Raw genomic sequence first — 17,309 nt, forward strand, 5'->3', positions numbered from 1 at the left:
GCTCCATGCTTACACATATAATCTATCAGATTAATGTATTGCTTCTGGTGAACAAGGTTGGTTCGCATGCAAGGGTTGTATCATTCTAAGTAATAGATAAATGCAAGACAGAACAGTTCATTCCATGTGTACTGTTGCACAATTTAATATGTGGGTCCACCAACACATTATGGTTACTGAAGTTTCATGTTATCTCTTGCAATATCAATCATGAATATGAAATTTTTAACACCTTGAATGTCTTTAATATCCCCAGGAACATAGATAATCCTGCCACTGAGTAACAACATTAAGCAAGTAGTATTTTGTTGACAAAACGTATGTGCAAATTTCTAGCCTGGGCTGGGGCAGTTCTGTGCCCCACTTTATTATTGTTTGGTTTAAGACACTTTCAAACCAACTGGTTTTGCTCAAACTTAGATATTTGCTGCCTGACATTCGGAAACAAAAAACAGCCTAAATTGAATAGAAAGTTTTAATGCCAACCTTGTGGGATTATTATTCAGTTCTTACTGATTACACTATACTATTTAATCATTGAGGTGAACTCTACTTTGTTCTCTTTTTATCAAACTTTAAATAGCATACATCAAAAACTAAGTGAATTGACCAGTGGCAAGGCCTGTAATGTTTACATTCGGCAGGATTCCTTTCAGCAGAAGAAAATTCTGTCTGAATTTGCCTTGTGTGTCCACATCACAAAGATCTTTCTGTGGCACCAGATGCTGACATACTACTAGACCCGTAGCAGATGGCAAACAATAACATTCTTCCTCATCTAATTCATGATCCTTGAAGATTATTCTGCTTGCTAAAGTGATTGCCAGCATCTGCTAGTTCTTCTTTCCTGCTGTCTTATTCTTTTCTGTCAGCAAACAAGATTTATTGGCAACCACAGATAGAAATGTTTTGGTTTAGCCTATGGGATTGTTTTATGCAGAACTCGCCTCCTCTGTAATAGAATCAAAATTATTCTGATGGACAGCATACTTGAACTTCATTATATAGTCTACTTTCCTTAAGAAGATGTTTAGTGAATTCTGTCTGCAAGCGACTCCCTCATTTTTTTTTTTGCTAAAAAATTGTGACTTGTCTGATGGCTTAAAAATAAAAAGTCAGAGCTTATGACATTAGAACACTCAGAGCAGAAGAGCAATACAAAACAGAAACTGCACTGAGTTTTATGCCTGTTGACAAAACAAAAAGTGTCCAAAGAAAACCAAAGGAGACCAGTAACAGGCATAAAAAAGAGACAGCACTGCTAAGAAATAGCTCTAGATGAAGCCTATATATTTTCAGGAAGGTTATCACAACGGGAAGGAGTAAAGCTGTTGTGAAGCAGAATGCACTCCTCTAGACTGTCTTCAAAGATTCAGAGATTACAGAAGGAAACTACAAGAACTTTGAAACAGATTAGATATCTGAAACTCTTCTTTGGGAAATTAGTTGAGATGAGCTCTTGTCATAATTGCATCATGCTTTGGTATTTCATGTTAAGCCCTGTTTTTCCTGTATTACTGCAAAATCAGATTTTCTTCAAAATGTATGAAACCACACCACTTTTATAACAGGAATTACCATGCAACATCTACCTAGTCCAGCTTTTCTGAGATGTCTTTTGAAAGTGGGTGGTACAAGCTGATACAGGGAAAGATCTAGGAAAGCCCAACTGGAAAATAAACTTGAAGGGTTATCTCATCTGTTCCTGTTACCTAGAGGTTGGATTTTGCAAAAAGTATAAGCTGCTTTGCCACCTAGAGAGCTCTTGGTTCATTTTACTTATTACTTAAAAAAAAACCAAACAAACTACTCATTACCTTTTGTACAGTCCTTTTCAGTACCCTCAAGTTCTCAAACATCATCTGAATTTTTCAAGAAATACAGTTCATTCATATTCTTCTGTGTTTTTCCTTCTGGATCCTGGCTTTCTAATAATGCGATATGAATTAAATTTACACTGGTCCTCTTGATCCACACAGTGGTGAGAATAAAGATAAATTGTACTTCAGCATCCAGTTGATATCCCAGGGTGTTTTTTTTTTCTTCTTTGTTCTGCAAGTGTGTATCTTTTCAATATTCTCATGTGCTGGTTTAGGAACTCATTTCAGGGCTCCAAAACGTGTATATATGAAATGAAACAAAGGAGAGGAAGTTTCAGCAAAAAAAACCAGTTTAGTTTTCTCTGATTATACATATTGTTTGGAGTGGTGGTCTAGCCATAGAGCTAGTGGCACTATATTTCTTTGTCAGCTACATATTTCAGTTTATTTTGTTGTACCATTTTCTTGTTGTACTTTTTTGTCCTAAATGTGCATAAACCCTTACATCTCTCTTACTGAATTTGCTGAATAGCAGAAAGTTGTGTGTGTGTCTCAGAAAAAAAATCAAGCTTCTGCAATGACGGGAGCACATCTATTGAATGAATGTAAGTAGCAGGTTACTAATGCGTGGGGGTATTGGAGAGAAGGTATGGGAGAGTGTGTTATTAATACTCCTGATGGATCTGTTAGGAAAAGTCCTTACCTCTTCATAGTTATATTTTGGAAAACCTAATGTTGTTTATATATACACACAGATCATGTAGACAAAATACAACATTTAGTTTTAAATTTGCTTTACTGTTTACACTTTATCTTCCATGTTTTCTGAAAACCTCTGTTTCTAACAAAGTAGTAAATGATGAATATTGAGTTTGAACCTGTGTATTTCAATCAGTCCTCAAAAATTTAATTTCCTGATAAAAGAGGTAATTATATTTTTCACTGTAGCCTCTTGGGAGGTCAGAACTTCTCAAGATAAATTTCCACTGGGACTACTCTGTCTGTCATTAGGTACATCCCCAAAATGAAGCAAACTTGCTTTTGTTAGCTTTTAATATATCTCTGTAGAACACCTTCCTTGTTCTCTACATTGCATTTGAGTTTCAAGCAAAACCCACTGCGGCTCAAAGACCATTTGAACCATATTTGTAGTAGATGGATTCAGATACAGGGCAATCTAAAGTTTTACTCAGGGGAAAACTGCACTAACAGTCCTCCCTTTTTCAGTCATTCAACCATAAAGTTGATAGTGATTGTGATAGATATTTTTATCTTCTACAATATAGGTTTGGTCTTCTTAAAGTTTTACTGCTTTCTCAACAAGGTTAGATGAATTTGCTGAATACTCACATGACTAAAGTTTAGGATGACACAGTGTGGCTTGCAGGTTTTTCTTGTCATTTCCAGTAGCTGCTCAGATTCTAAGATCTTACTGGTTTTTTGTGTATGTTTGTGGTTGGCATTTTCATGAAGTTAAATGCAATGTTCTTTTCAGATACAAAAGCAATATGCTACCTAGTGTAAAATACCTTTTATAAATATGGAGAAATTTTTTAATGTTTGCATTAATGTTGACTCTTGGGACTTTTTTTAAACTTACAGTATAAAATTTTAAATCTATAACTTCAGATAACTTAAAAGAATATATCCAGAGCAAATGGCTGAGTCATTCCTTCAAACTTCTAATTTTGTTCTACTCTTAGGGAGATGATATTAGTATAAAAGAAAATTACAGCTTTCAAGTTGAAGTCTTCACTTCTCCCATACATAAATGACGTAATCAATATTTAATTTTTGGCAATGTTGTGTGTCAAAGTCAAATGAAGCAGATATAGAAGACCAAGGACAGGTTTTAAATTATCACCAGGAATACATTTCAGTGACAAGAGGTGTTCAAAGTGTTTCACTGTGCAAGATCATCAGTCTAACTGATGTTCAGTTCTTCCACTTCAATGTGCAAAGTTTCTGTCAGTGTTATCTTTGATCATGAAGGATCCTAAGAAACTTGTTATAGTACCTTTAAGATGAGAGCGTTTTTTTCTTTTTCTGTCTTGCTACTTCATTCCCGACAGTCCTTATATTCTGCTTAAGAAAAGGTCTGTCTCTACTTTACTTGCTGGTTATCTGTCCCTTCCCTAGCTATCCATTTTTCAGTTACACTGAATGAGACAAAACCCTCAGTGGTGTTAAGTTACATCCTTACATATTTGTAGTTGTGATAGATAGCTTTTAATTCCTATGAAAAAAAAATATACAGGCTCTATCTTACAGCTAAAATGAGCAAACAAGGCTACTTTTCAAAAGTTTTTTTTTAGATTCTAGCAAAATGGTCATCTCATCTATCCACTGCTCCATCCACACCTTTGTAGCGTAGTACATTTAATTCTGATCACTTTCTGTAACTTTCTATAGCTGTCTCCTATTAAGAACTGTTATCATTCGTAAGTTGACATTCACCTAAAGACCCAATATTCCTAATGTAAAAAGTATGATACTTGTAATTTATGTAAATGTTTCAGTTGCAGAGAATTTCTGAAGTGAAAAAGCCTAGAAAAATACATTAAACTTTTTTTAAAAAAATTAAAGGCTGATCAAAATTATTTCTGTGGCAAAAAATATTTTATCTCAGTCATCTCTCGTGCTTTCTACCAATGAAAAATGGTGCTTTGAACACCTTCTGTCATGAACCATAGCTTTAATGTTGAATGTGCACATTGGTGCAAGTTTTCCACACAGTCAAATGAGTTACAAATTAATACTAAACCTAATTATGATTTATGTTTTCAGTCTAGTGTTGTGACTTTTAATATACAACTACTATGTGAAGTAATGACATTAGCAGATGGGAGCAGGTAGAGTTGGGAAGATGCTTTTGTATCAATTATTGTTACAAATTTTTCAGTAGAAATATTCAGTATTTTTCAGTAGAAGAAAGATCAGGTTGCTTACCAGAAATTCTTAGTTAATAATAAAATGCTGTTCAGAACATGATTTGTAGTTTTATCCATAGGGTAGATATTTTGTGTACATTTTGTGCGTTAAATTTGTTATCTTGATTCCTACTATTTCTTCTTAAGGTGGTAATCGAGGTGAAAACATAATGGACAGTATATGAATGTATTTTAAAGCTTATATGCATACACAAATTCCCAAGTAAAGGTTTTTTCTTTTTTATTTGTGAAGTTTGCATATGCTATAGTTTTTCCTGCCTAGGAACTTGCTTGAATAACTAGCAAGTGCTTTGGCACAGCTCTTTAGCTGTGATATGGTTGAAGGGCATGGAAAAGTGGAAAGGATGTTTTAAATTGTTAGGATGATCTAGGTAGGCGAAATCACACTCGAGCGCTGCAAGGGTTTCTTCCTTTTTTTTGTAAAATAGGTAGCTGTTTATAGACACACGGGCTTAGTTAGATATTTGAACCTGCTAAAAATTCCAATGTTTTCTTGGTTATTTCTGGCTTTTATTTCCTCTTAATTTTTTTCAGTGCACATTCCAGGATTACAAAAAATTATATTTAGTGAAAAGAGATGCTGAAAGATTGTATATTGGAGTAGGAAGTAGACAGGGTTGCATTAAAATGGGGAATCCTGCTTACTAACGCACGTCAATCTACCGTATCCTCCCAGGCTCTCCTCAACAGAGTGCAGCAGTGGTTTTAGAATCAAATACTAGAATATTTTCCATATAATCATTGCCTCTTTTACTCATTGTTTAAAGTGTATTGTCCTGGCAAAACATGTGGGTGACTGAGTCCTAACAAGTCTTATTTTTAGTTTACATTTTGGTTAAAAACCCTGATTGTTGCTAGTTAAAAACACTAAATGCCACTGCTTCAGAAGTGAGACATTGTAACTAATCAAAAAACCCCAAATACATCATAAAGCAAAGTCTACTAAAATCCTTTCTAAAATGGAAGATTGACTTTGTAGGAAGGTTGAAAAATATACGGGTAGGGTTTGGGGGTTTTTTGTTAGTACCAGAATGGACCCATCAACAAGTCTCTGGAGGGGCAGAATAAGGACTTATGTCATCATGTTTTAGCTGAATATTGAATTTCAGTAGAGGTACTTATTTGACTTAGTTTTATTTACTTTTTTCTTGAATATCTGTTTTTCAAGTAGCACCATATTCTTTGGTAACCTGAGTCTGTATTAAATAGCAGTGCCAAAATCCAGTTCTCTTCCTTGTCTCCTGCCCAGGAACCATTTATAGCAGGGCTAAAGAAGGATGCTGGAGTAGTTGGGAATTGGCTACCTATAGCAATCCAGAGCATCCAGAACAATTATTGAATTCATAGAATCAGCTACTTTTCAGATCTGTTATATGCTGAATCATATGAAGAAGCTCTAATGTGCAAAATTTCCCTACATTTGTCTTTCTTAGTAACCAGTTGGTATTTTATTAAACTACAGAGTTCCATTCTTTTCCTGAGTCCAGTGAAACTTTCAAACATGTCAGAAATAAGCTTCTCAGGTTTTCCCTGAAAATAATTACTTTTTCAAATTGTAACTATTCTGCATGTAAATAATCTTTCTGTACAGACATCCTGGCTCACACATGCATTGCATGAGTTCAGATCTATGTATGCTTATGCTGCATCAGCTTGTCAGTTGCTCCTTGAAATGTTTTTTTTCAATTAGCTTTGGGAGCAAGAGTTTTTGTTTATTACTATGTTTTCTTCAAATGCCGAGTGTGTTTTTTTCAAATTCTGGTAACTTCAGTTTGGCATTACTTTAAGAAAAGGAAAAGATGTGTATCCTTCTTGCATTAATTTCCTTACCCACACCTTTTCAATTCGTATCCGAAATAGCAATGTTCTGGTTTGAATTCTGATGTATCACAAGATGAGGTTTTTTGGGTTTGGTTTTGTTTTGTTTTTTCCAAACAGCAATGTAGTTACATCTGTCTTTCATCCAGTTCCTTCATTTAGAAATTACTGTGAATGCACCTCTACAGAAATACTTGCTAGCTCCATTTTCAATATATCTGGTTCTGGTCTCGTCAACGATGCTTGTTGAGACTGTCGGTGCCTGGTGATCATTTTGATGACTTGCTGGAGTTGGCCTCTTGGAGCAATATTGACCTCCCATCTCCATTCATTCTCTTTTCCTTGGGGGTATTAGTTTTTATTACCTGTGCCAATTGATTTATTTTTGTTTCTTCATGAAATACGGTTTCAAGAGTAAAATTATGCATCTATGTGCTGAATTTTCATATAGCCATATGTTCTGTTTGTAGGAATTTGGTTTTCTTCTGCTCCTCTTTTTTAGTATCTCAGTCCCTGCTCATCTGTAATTTCAGCCATCCATACATTAACCTGATCTTAATCAACAGCTCAGGCATTGGCAGGCTTGCTTCTGTTCCTTCACTGACTATTGACATAATAAATAATCCACATCACTTACTGCTGTGTTCTTTCTTTGATAAAAGGATCAGAAATTTCAAAAACGTACTTGCAAGGATAGACAATGATCCTCTTCTAGTTGTTTCTTTCTTATTATAAGAAATAATTTAGCAACGGTGTAGCAAAGTTCAATGCCAGATATTATAGGAGAGGTAGATGATGTTATTTTAAAAGAAAAAGGATTTCAGTCACACTTTCATATCTACATACTCAAACGCACGAAGATACATACATTTAGTAGTCTGTCCAGCATTCAGGCATCCATATATGTGTACCCACCTGGTCTGGTAAGGATTCATTGAAATGATGTATAGGATGTGGGGCATCATCAAGTCCTCCACAACTTCTCTAGGTTTCTTCTTACACTGGTATCCATTAAGTTGGATGTGCCTTTTGTACTCTTTAGGAGCGGACAGGTAAGGGGATATTTGTCTCTCCATCCAGTTGCACCTCTTGAATATGTAAGATTTGCTCTCTGTCCTGTGTTCTCCTTATCTAAATCTGCTTTTTATCATTCCAACATCATCTCTCAGTGGCTCAACTCTTTGCTTTGGTCTGTGAATCATCTTGGGTTGTCTTGTTTTACTGATTGGGTATCCCCAGAAGCTGCATGAAGTGCTGTGAACTAAATAAACTGTGTGCCATCAACACGTTTTTCTTGTATTCCTTCTGCTATGGTTTCTGGTGCTTCCACATCCATACATTTTCATTTTTTCTCTACCACTCTTACTATATCTGTTAGTTATTCAAGGGAGATTCTTATGCAGAAGTCTATATTAACTTGCTATTAAAGCATCCTGATATTGTATCATGCTTCTACAGATATGCAGTGTAATAATAATATTCCATTTCATGTACACATGCAACCCAAAGTGCTGTAAAAAGTGGTGGTAGCCTAGCAGCAGCAAACAGTTATGTGTTCGCAGGAGCCAAAACTGAAATTTAGACTGGGAAAGCTATTTCAAGGCACACATGTTCCTGTGATTAATGTATTATCTGCAGTAAAAGTTCACTGGTTCCCTCACAGATGTCATGGTTTAACCCTAGCCAGCAACTAAGCACCATGCAGCTGCTCACTCACTCCCTCCAAATGAGGGACAGAATCAGAAGAGTAAAAGTGAGAAAGCTCGTGGGTTGAGATAAAGGCAGTTGAACAGGGAAAGCAAAAGCTGCACACAGAAGCAAAGCAAAACAAGGAATTCATTCGCTATTTCCCATCGGCAGGCAGGTGTTAAGCCATCTCCAGGAAAGCAGGGCTCCGTCATGCGTAAAGGTCACTTGGGAAGACAAATGCCATCACTTTGAATGTCCCCCCTTTCCCTCTTCTTCCCCCAGCTTTACATGCTGAGCATGACGTCATATGGTGTGGAACAGCCCTTTGGTCAGCTGGGGTCAGCTGTCCTGGCTGTGTCCCCTCCCAGCTTCTTGTGCACCCCCAGCCTCCTCGCTGGGGGGTGGGGTGAGAAGCAGAAAAGGCCTTGACTCTGTGTCAGCACTGCTCAGCAGTAATGAAAACATCCCTGTGTTATCAACACTGTTTTCAGCACAAATCCGAAACATAGCTCCATACTACTAGCTATTATGGAGAAAATTAACTCTCTCCCAGCTAAAACCAGCACAGAGAGAAGCAAGAATCTAAAGCACAGACATTGCTTTTCTCATGGGTGATGTAAATATGGAATTGCCTTCAAGTTGGAGGTTCTTTAGTGAGTGTATTAGTAGTCCCTGAAGTCCAGTTTCACCTTTGAAAAGGATTTTAGGAAATAAGATAGTTAAAAGTAAACGGCACCTCCTGGTTCTATGCATCTTATCTCCTGTTTTGGGCAATATTTAATACTATTTAATGTTGTAATATGTAATACCATCTAAGACTAGCAAACTAAAAATACTTTTCCCCTCTGCATGGCTGTCTCCAGCCTTATTTTAGAACCTCATGGGTCAGTCTGCACTCAGTTGCCTTTGTGCCACTGTTGGCCTTTTAACTTAAATAAGGCCAATCTTTTCTTGATTCTTCAAATAGACTTCATTCTTCATTCCTCGAACAGGCTTATGAAAGGGAGCCATAGAAACTTTCAGATTTCATTTTTATGAATTAACTAAGTCAAACCCCTTCTTTTTATCTTTGTAAAAAAGACTCCTTCAAAAGTCTTTTCCTGCATTTTTTGTAGATTTCACCTTCCTCAGACTGATCAAAACTGTATATCTGCTTATATGAGATTTTACTCGTGTTTTGTACAATGGATTAATAGTCTCTGTCTTTTCTCCGACTGTTAAGTGCTTGCCCATGTAGCCAAGATGCTTGTTAGTTTAGAACTTTGTGTTAAAATTCACTCCATTTCTTTTACAGCAATCTTCAATGTTATCAAATACCTGCTGATGAAATTACTTCAATATTCTGTAATGATAATGCCTCCCATATTTATCTGAGAGCACTCCTAACATTTGTGTCAAAATAATTATTCAATATACTAGATCTAGATATGGTCAGTTTCCACATCACTCATTTGCAAACTATATTCATAACTTCTCCTGTTCCTCTTTCAGCAAAACATATTGTTACCTTCCCCCTAGCAATTTCCTTGCCTTCCGAGCAATTCTATTTTACTTCTTTATGTTCCTGTCCTACATTTCATCTGTTTATAAGAGCAGTTACCTCATCAAAAGTAATACAGCTTTATACTAATTCTCACTGATAACTATGTCTTTGTTCCCGTAATGTGTATTATCGTCCCTAATCAAAATTCAGACAAGGTATTATTTTTCATTACGTGGTTTACCATTGATGTCTTACCAGCCTCAAATGATAGCATTTCTACTTTCTATTTTTCTGTTTGTGTTTAAGGAATCTTTCACTTCTTGTTTTAAATTCCTTTAACTCTATTTTGTACTTAACAGTTTCTAGCTTAGAAAAAATAATATCTTTTATTTTCATGTTTGCCAGGCTCTCTATCTAGACCTAGTGGCCTTCTTGGCATGGTTTTTTGTTCTTTTCTACTCAAGAAAAGAGTCGAAGTATTCGATTTCAAGAATTTATTTTGGCTGTCCATCAAAGTATCTTCAGTTAGAATGGTACTTTTGCAAAAGGCTTATGAAAGGTGGTCATTTGTCTCCCTTGGTAGATAAAACTGTTGTCTGTTGATGCAGAAAAGTATATTTTTCAAGATCAGTCTTATTTGAGTTGAGTACCTGTTCACTTTGGATTTATTGCATCCATGTGGAAAATATTTCTCATTTGAAAGCAAATCTATCTTCATGTAGTAACGCAATTAAACAATTTCATTATAGTATAAAACTGCGAAGCGATTCTATGTCTGATGTGATAACAAAAAGAACTATCCAAGAAGTTAGTTGTTTATCTAAAAAAAAAGATTGAGCCTGAATGCAAGGCTCATATAGACCATTTACTCTAGAATGTGTGTGTCACATCTCCTGGTTTTGCATGGGTACCTTCTACAGGACATAGGAGACATAGACCTTATGTCAATTTTGAGAATTTTTTGTAATAACTTTTTTACATCAAGGTCTTGTTTCTGGTATCTTTTTTGCCCAAGCAGGTAGGCTTTCTCTTTTACAAAAAGCTGGTTCTCAGAATCATGTTACCGTTGCATTTATAGGTCAGCACAGGAATGCGTCAAATGTGAATATAGTCATTCATCTGTTTGTCTTTCCAAGTTTCATTCATTAAGTAGATTCTTACATCATATTGATTACCCGAGTTTTTGAACTGTAGATATTTTTAGCAAGTATTTCCGCAGAAGGTTCAAACAGCCATTCTGGATTTGTTAATGTGGTTCATCCTGTTAAATTCAACTTCTTTGTCTGCTTACCCCTCTAATTACCTCCTTTCTCACCATGTATGCTAAAAGCCCTTTATTTTGTAATTCATGTAAGCCTTAGGTCAATGCTTATCCAACTCTGTATTCTGGATCTGCAAGGAGAATTTAGTATGTGCCAAATGCATTGCCTGTGTTTGAGAAAATTCTTATTTAGTTGTGCTACTTTTCATTTAGTAAAATATTGATCATACGTTGCTCTCCCTGTTTTAATTTTCTACATGCAACAGGAAAAGGGAGAAGGCACTGTAGTCTCCAGGGAATTGTCCCATTTTGAACATCAGCAATCACTTTAACTAGTTTTACTCATTCCTTGAAGAGATTGTGTAAGAAAATAGTATTTAATTTATTTTCTACGTTTCTGCCTTTGTAAAATAAATAAACTGTAGCAGCACGAATCATGACAAAATTCTGATGACATGTTAAAATGTGAGTTTAAAACTATGTGACCATGAAGATATTATGTCATTCACAGAAGCCTCAAGATTAGGTGTTAGAATATGTTCAGATGATTAATAGTAATGACAACAATTCAAATGAATCCCCATATTTATTACACTCAAAATTTATCTTTAATGTCTGAAATTAATTGCATCTATTTTGCTTACCAATTTAGTTTAATTTTAAATGGCAAAATACATATTATCTCTTTAAAAGGGGCATTTATGAATAGGGTAGAATTTGATTTCTTCGGTTGGGCTTCAACAGTATATTTGCTTGTTTGAAAGGAAAGGAAGTGGTTATTTGTCTATTTCTGATCACTTTCACAGTAGCATTGCATATTCTTGGACAAGAATTTCTGTAGGCATGTATTGATATTTAAATTTACTGAAACCTGCATATATTTCAGTAAAGAACTTTTTGTTTAAACCAGCAATAGTGGTGGCTGTAGGAATGTATTTACAGGAAAAGTCTATGACAAATTAGGGATCCTTAAGGTGAGAAATTCAAAGCGCTTACTTTTGGAACATATTTCTCTCCAGTGACTATGTTGGAAACTGGGCCTCCCACTTGAATGCCCTACAGTAGATTTATGGAAATCATCCCATAAGAAACAGTAACAAGTTTGGCAAGATTTCAAACCAGCTGTTGGCAATCTCTCTTTCAGATTTGCGCCATTCTTTACAACTTACTTATTAAGACTGCTTTTTTTCTTTTAAAAATAGCTTTTCAAAATGTGAGGAGCACCTTTGAGCAAGGAGTTCTGTGGGTTGGCATGGCAGTTCTTTGCAACACTTTGTTTGCTTTATGAAGTTCACAGGCAGCCTCCTTGGACAATGGTTTCGTTCAACAGCACCGTCAGTGTGGACAAAGATTGACCTTGGTCACTTCCCAAGTTATTGTTCATATCTAGCCACTTAAAGGTCCTATTGTTTTAAGTTTCTGCAAAGTGAATTGAATCCCAGATCTTTCCACCTTATCTTCATCTTCTGAGGTTATCGTCTCACTGCTTTAATTATATGTTTCCTGTGGCTTTAGTGGATATGTCCTTTCTCAGTATCCTTACTGACCCTTCCACTTCTCTTTCACAGTTGAACTCTTCAGGATGCGTAGATGTGAGGAAATACATGTGACAAGAAGCTTTACACAGATTTTCCAAACACAGCCCAGCCTAGTCAAAAGGATAAAGTACAGGATATGACAAATATTTGAGAACAAACCTTAAATGCACTTGTCCTCAAAGAGGTTTACTCTTCCCTTTAAAGTCCCACTGGCCCATCTGTTTTCAGAAAGGTGGGATCTACACTGAGCCCGAATGCAAACATTTCTCCCTTAATTTTGCTGCTAAAAGTGGTCAAAGAGAGCAAATGTCTTAGCTGGTTTGCTTTATAACCTACCTGTCCCACCATCAGGTTGCTTCTAAGTGACTTAACTGATGAAAGCTTTCACCGTGACCACCAAGGTATCTTTGATAGGAGCTACCTTAGTATCTAAAAATGTTTAAAGGATGCTGTCCTCCACTGAAATATGAACAGCCCTATATGTGCCGCAGCTTGTAGAACTTCAGCTTAGGAGAGCAAGGCAAAAGAGCAGCACATTCAGAACTGAATTGTCAGTTTGGGAAAGGTGTATACAAAGAATTCAAAACTTTGCCACCTAGGACTTACCATGTTTTTATTTTGTCCTTAAATATGAACAACTTCTCTGCTTGCCAAGACAGATTTCTGATACGTGCGACAGGTGTTTCGTTTTTTAAAAGCTCTACCAGGAGCGTGAGGTACAAATTCTGCTTTCCTTTGTGGGGAAAGCCTGAGAATAAATGAGGCTGCAGACATACGCAGGGAGCAAAATATGCCAGCAGCCAGTGAAAAAATGTTCAAAGCAGGGCTGAAATGAGAGGATTGAAAGTATTGAATTGAGGAGAAATCAGAGGTAAAAGTTGAGTGGTAGAGGTCTGGTGTAGAGCAAAACAGTATTTGTGGCTCTTGAGTGATGAGGCTGCAGGGCTTAGAGTGGTTTGGAGAAGAGTAGGAAGTAGCTTGGAGGCAGCAGTAGCTTCATGAGAAAAGAAAGGGCTGTGGTCAGGAAGAACTGTGAGAAAGGCAGCCTTGAGAGAGTAGAAGGGTTTGGGGAACTTCAGCTGTGTGACAGGAGAGTTGTGTGACTGAAAGCTCTGAGACAAGCTAGGTCTGGAAACCCTACTGTAAAACTTGGTCCCTATATGTTTGTGCATACATATCCCCTGTATAATAAAGTGAAGCATGAAGTATTTGAACTTAATCAGTTTGCCTGGAGCAGTCTGGTCTCAATAGCACACAGCTCTGTGCAAGGTAATTAAGCCTTCTGATCACCAGCATTCTTTACTATCAGTAGGAGCCCTTTGTGTGATTTCCATACCATTCCCGTTGGGCTAGGCATGCCTCTGCCAAGAGCAGCCATTTGGTTTTGTTACTCATCATTTATAATCTCTTCATGTCTTGGACAATATAAAGCCTGTGTATTTTGTTACTTGCATAGTGAAAGGACGGACCCAACTCTTATATGCCCAGAGCTCCAGTTTAAATAAGATTTAGGACATTAACTCACTAAGAGTAGTGGCATAATATGTAATGTTTGTATTTATTGTAGTCTCTTTTGCCCTGGCTGCACATTTTACCTACCAACTTTTAGATTTGATTTCTGACCATTAAATTTCACTGAAGTCAATAGATATTTTTAAAGAACTAGGCTGCCACATGTTGGTGTAAAATAACCAGTGTATTACAAAATCTCCTGTATAAGGACACGGTTACATTATCTTTGTCATTATGTGTGTTAACAGACCATTGATCCAGTGATGATATTAATGTACTAAACTCCAAAACTGCAAGAAAATTGCATTACTTTTTACCACTGATTGGTCCACCTGCACTGTGTTTATTCCCTCATCTGCACATGGAACAGTGTGAGTAGTAGTGCCCATTTTAAAAAAATAATTAAAAAATTAAAATGTGGGTAGTGTGAACAAAATATGTAATGGTATGATAATGACATTTTATTGGCATACATTAGCATTCATGTATGTTATGCTTTTGTAGGTTTACCATTTTCAAGAAGTGCAGCAACCCTAATAAAACATTTATGCCATACTGCAGTATAAAGCATAGGTGTGAATATGTTTATTGGTTGAGAAAGTATGTCTGTTATAGGAGCTTGTATTCCCTTTGTTCAAAAATACTCCCTATTTATTTAGGAATCCCCATCTAACTGGCATATGTCTGGCCTAAAACTGCAGAAGTAAAAATATTTTCAAGTGCAAGTCTATTTTTCATGCATGAAAAAGTTATACATAATGCATTTTTTAACTTAAAAGAAATTTATTTGCTGCAATATTAACAATATATTAAGCTCTTTGTTAGCAGTAGAAACTGCTCACTTGATGTAGAACATTGTTCTTATTAGAGAAGAGAATTCTAGTTGGTGTTCAGATTTCTGTATCGGAATTCTCCACTGTTGATCAGGCAAGTAAGGGTTGCAAAAAATACCACCTGTATCAGTATTTTATTATATAATATTTGGATGTTGGCAGTCACAGTCCCCAACATCAAATTTGTTGACAAGCAGTATGTAAGTACTTCACTAATTAAAATGACTTCTTGCCAGCCACAGAACATTTACAGTTTATTCCTTTTTTTCTGGATGTCACTGTCCTTCACTTATCTCCAGTTTGTTGTGTACCATGAACTTTGACAAACATCACTAAGGGTCAGAAAAAGCATTTTCTATCTTCATAAGATTTAATCTCCTTTGGATTCGCTTCCCTTACATGATCTGGCCAATACATAAAGTTTTTTCTTCCTGGCCAGCTAATGTAAAATCATTGCCAGTTGGGTTATGCTTTTGAAATAACGTTTCTCTGTTAATATGAACTGTGTGAGAATTTGTGTGAGATTTCAAGAACGTTTTCCTGGAACAGAATGCTGTAATAATATGCATAGTATAACTTTTATGGTTTCTCTTCATCAACTGGACCCCCTTCTTCTCTAGTTGAATACACTATATCAACTCGAGGAGTCTCCAAGCTTTTGATAAAAAATTGCTGATGGCTCCTAAATATCCCTGTACTTAATATATTTTATTCTTTCAAAGCCCCTTCATGTGGGAGCTGTTTGAATATATTATGATTCATATTTAATTTCTCTTCTGTAAGTTTTTAATGTTTTTGTCTTCTCAATACATTTATCTTTAAGATCATTTTAATGTTGTTTTTATACATCCACCTACTTTTTCACTGAATCATAGAACATCTGTTTAAGCTACATTGGATTGGAGAGAGGTTTATCCCATTGTTCTTCTTCCATATTTTGCCTTGGTCAGTTGAACAGCCCTTGGGGGAAGAAAAAAAACAGATTTGGAGTATATTGTGGAATTCTGCTGAAGGAAGTGGTCCAAAATAGGAGCATCGTATGCATAGTTTTCTCTAGATTTCCAAAACTGATTGTTCCTTTCTTACCATGATGCCCTGCATTTTGAGATGAAACAGTAACTGGAAGGAAGTCATGGCAGGTAAAACTGGAAAACAACAGGAAGTCTTCTTTTCTCATAGCATGTACAAACTTGTGAATGTCACTGTTTCACAGCCCAAAACCTGCTTTAAAAAGGAGCAACTTCATAAGCATTTATTAACAGTATGTGTAGTCACATTGACAAATATGATGCAAGCAAGTTTCATGATTGAGGATTCAGCAGAGGATATTCACACCATTTAACTTCACATCCCCTAAGGCAACCAGCTTAGGAGCACAAGGGAACTTTTAGTTGGGTGCAATGACAAGAAGCCATGGCTAGAAACTAACAGGGACTATTTTTGTCTAAGAAAACAGAAAACGTTTGTTGATGAAGTTGTCAAGGATATGTGGGATAGCACATATGACAAATGCAAAAACGTTTATTTGCACACCTGGTGATGTAGTGTTCCACAAGTAATATTAATAGTTTTCTTTACTCACCATTCATCATTGATCTCTGCAGTAGTGGTCAAGTGGGAGCACAGTTATGTTTTTCTTATGTGTACAGCAAATAATCTGAACGTAATTTGGATGCTGCGTAGTATAACCTCTTGCTTCTGATTAACATGATTCCAACACTGCATGCCCAGGCCATTGAATAAGGAACTTAACATCTTTTTAAACAACTGCTGTAAAGGGTTTCCATTGCTAGTGTTGCATTTATTCACTTTCAGAATTAAGTAATTTGATCATATCAAAAAGGCTTTGTCATTATGAACCATGTATGTATTAGTCAGGATTTTGGAAAAAAGCCTGACAGATGTTTGACTTTTTGCTGAATGTGGATGTGAAAACACATTTCTGAAAGCTTTAGGTCCTGCAAAATTCCAATTTCTTTCTCAGAAGCAGTAAGCAGGGAAACTTTCGAGTAGCAAGAACAGGATATATTATCAGAAGGGGAAAGGAGTCTAAGATGGATAGTGTTAGGAATTTTGAGACTATTTCTCCTGTTGTGGAACTCTTCCTTTAAATAAATCCAACTAAAGCCAGAATCTCAGATTAGCCAGTTGTTCAGAGCTGTTCTTTCTTTATGACCAGCATAACTGCTGGTTTATATATATATTTAAGGTTAGGTCTTTTAAATTCTTTTTTCTGGAGTAAAATCAGGGATGAAGATAAACAGGTACATTTCTTATGGGCTCTGTTAGAAGGTAGAGGAATAATAATGAAACCATATGTGAGACTTCTGCTTAGAAAACATTAAGTGTCTGTTCTTTGGTACCCAAGTCTTTCATTCATCTTCTAACAAGTCCTTTAAGCATA

At 36.1% G+C, this 17,309-nt stretch overlaps 1 protein-coding gene across 6 annotated transcripts in view; it reads left to right on the top strand.

The window, feature by feature from the left end:
* Positions 1–17,309, top strand: part of GPHN (gephyrin) — a 306,325-nt gene that overhangs the window by 205,183 nt on the left and 83,833 nt on the right. The window lies entirely within an intron of this gene.

The sequence above is a fragment of the Platalea leucorodia genome, assembly GCF_965183815.1.
Source record: "Platalea leucorodia genome assembly, chromosome: 7".
Lineage (NCBI taxonomy): Eukaryota > Metazoa > Chordata > Aves > Pelecaniformes > Threskiornithidae > Platalea > Platalea leucorodia.